Here is a 3120-nt window from a genome sequence, read left to right as displayed (position 1 = left end):
ATTCCTACTTCATGATTTAGCCTTAGGAAGTGTTGTGTGGCATCAAAACACTCCTAAATGGAGGTTACGGTCTAAGGATCATTTCTCCATGAGTTTACTACCTTAAACTCATGAGTTTACTACCTTAAACTCATAAGCTTGGTATTTGGCGGTTTTCAAGTCCTTAGCTCAAACATGGCACTAGTCTATGTTAGATTTAGACATAAGGAACAAACATGGGACATTTATGGGACATTTACAGAACATTTGGGGTGTTTACGGTTTTGGGAGATCCCCAAACCGTAAACACATAAAAATGTATGATTTTGGTGCTTTTTGTGTGATAAACTCATCAAGGATGAATCTAGACAAGTCCCTAAGTCATTGTGAAGCATCTAGGCACCCTAACACACCATTTTGGCCCTATTGTTGGTGTTTACGGTTTGGGACCTCCCAAAACCGTGAACACCTTTATCTTGGTGCTCTAGCGACTTTTCCTTGGTATAAACATGCATAGCTAGCTTTAAATGACTCTAGGATAGAAGTACTTAGATAAGGAAGCTTGAATTGAGCTAAAAGTCCAAGAACACTTAGTGTGTGTGTTCTTGGTGTTTTTGGAAAACTAATCAAAACACAAAAATGGATGGATTAAAGGATGTACAATCACTAGATTAAGTGATATACTAACTTGAAAGGGATATAAACACTTACTAGATTGAAGATTTTGAATAAAAACTTGGATGATACTTGAGAGGATATTTTTGGAGTTTACTCTTTTGGTGTTTGGGGAGTAAACTTAAGAATGACTAGTCTTGGGGAGTAAACTCATGTTTATGCATGATTTTACGATTTTTGGATGATTTTTCGACCCAAACTTAAATGTTTGGCCGCGAACTTCTAAGACACGAGGTGTTTGCGGTTTTTGAATTTCAAAACCCGAGACGACACTTTCTTCACCCGTTCGTTTAAAGAATATTATTAAAATAATCAAATGAACTTATTTTTCTCAAAAACAAGTAAAAGTGAACTTGACTTATAATATGAAGTGATTGATTGTTAGGGTTTAACCGAATGAAAATTTCGAGTTGTCATAGTATCTCAACGCATCGTATCAAAACACTGGTTCAAAATCACATGTCCAAACATCAGAGTAAATCATCTCAGGTACCTAAAACTAAAACTGAAAACTATAAACACTAATCTTAGTGAGTCTCCCCAAACTACCACATACCCTACAGATAATCACATAAACACATAACACATAACTTGGGCCTAGCCCACTACATTGGGCCCCGCCCGACATCGAACCAAAGTCTGACATTAGGCCCCGCCCGACATCAAGCAAAGCTCGGTATACATTAGCATATCAACAAATACATATGAACATAAACATATAAAACAAACATATAAACATTCTTCGGGCCCCGCCAGACATCGGACCGAAATACGTAAGCATATAAACATTCCTCGGGCTTGCCTCGACATTGGACCAAAGTCCATAAACATACAAACAGACACATGCAAGAATCACGAAGACATCAAGCATATAAAGATTCCTCGGGCTTGCGTCGACATCAGAATGAAATCCGGAAACATATAAAACTACATCGGGCACAACCCTACATCGGACCGTAGTCCGAAATATACTAACATACCTAAACGGGTTGGCATTGGTTCCTTCGACCTGTTCCTACTGGTGGAAAACTCACCTCGCACTGCAGAAGTCCCACGAATAAATCTGGCTACTAGCTGACAGATCCACAAACTGTCAACATCAAAACAAAACCCAATTAACCATTTGGTTTTCCAATGCATAACCCTAAAATCCCCACTTGGGGTAAAAGGACCATTTTACCCCTAACCTCACTTGGTCCAAGATTAACGCCCAAACTCATACTCTGAAGGCCCAAAAGTCAAATAATCAACCAAGTCCCAACTATGGCCCAATTTTCCAAATTAGGCCTAAACCTCTACATGGTCTTACCTTAAGGCCCAACCATTTATTCTAGTCCAAACACTTGGTGCTCCAATGGTCCAATATCTCATAATCATCAAGGCCCAAATTGTTGGATAAGGTGTCTAAGTCCATAACTATTTCTGGTATGTACTTGACCCAGCCCGGCATGGTCCATTTGGGTTGCATGACATCATGCATTTGGATAGACTAAATGAGAGAAATAACTTGTGGTTTATTAATATATTATAAGTTCCAATATATTAATAGTATTATTTAATTAGTATTGATCAAGAATTAATTTGGAATTAATTAAGTGATCAAAAGATAACTAATTAAATATATGGGTTGATTATGTAAATCATCCATAACTTGTATAGTGGGCTAAAAGGCTCCATGGATTATCAAGTTGGGTTAAACCCATAGGATGCTCCATGGGAGTTACAAACCCATGGGACGTGGAAATGAAGAGTCATGTCACATTTGGGTTTACATGGTGTAACCCTAGATGTGACACACTATATAAAGAACATGTCATCTACCAAAATCGGCTATAAGAAGTTACAAGAGGGCTAGGCCGATTTTCACAAGTGTGTGTATTCTCTCAAAGTCATTCCAAAGCATTTGGTGTTATGTGAAGCGCATCACACTTGGGGTGCTAGGTTCTCAAGTTTTTCAAGGAATCAAATCAACTACAAGGTATGTAATTATAGCCATCTTTTAGATTAAAAGTTCCCCATGTATGCTAGATAGGATTATGAACCTTGGAAATCATATTTTGCATGTATTTTAGACAAGCATATATCTAAGGTTTTCTAGGGTTGCATATATACTTAGGGTGTTAGCAGGCTTAAAACCCATCAGCGGTATCAGAGCCTAGGCTTGTTTGTTAATACTTGATGCAAAATAGTCACAAAAATCGAATTTTGAGCTTTCTGCACAGGGGACTCGACGAGTCCATCGGGAGGACTCGACAAGTCCAAGTGAAAATGCAACCAACTCGGCGAGTCAGTTCGTGCACTCGACGAGTTGGCCAGGCAGAGTACATAATTTTGATTTTTGCTACTGGAAATGGACTAGAAACATTACCCTAAACTGTTTTGGTGTTGTAAAACTTGTTTTAGATGGTGTAATGGTTGTTCTAATCCATTTACAATGGCTAATATCAAATTTTCATGATCTTATGT

The sequence above is a fragment of the Lactuca serriola genome, chromosome 4 (genome assembly GCF_051521515.1).
Source record: "Lactuca serriola cultivar US96UC23 chromosome 4, Lser_US96UC23_V15, whole genome shotgun sequence".
Classification (NCBI taxonomy): Eukaryota; Viridiplantae; Streptophyta; class Magnoliopsida; order Asterales; family Asteraceae; genus Lactuca; species Lactuca serriola.
Note: the sequence above shows the minus strand (reverse complement) of the source record.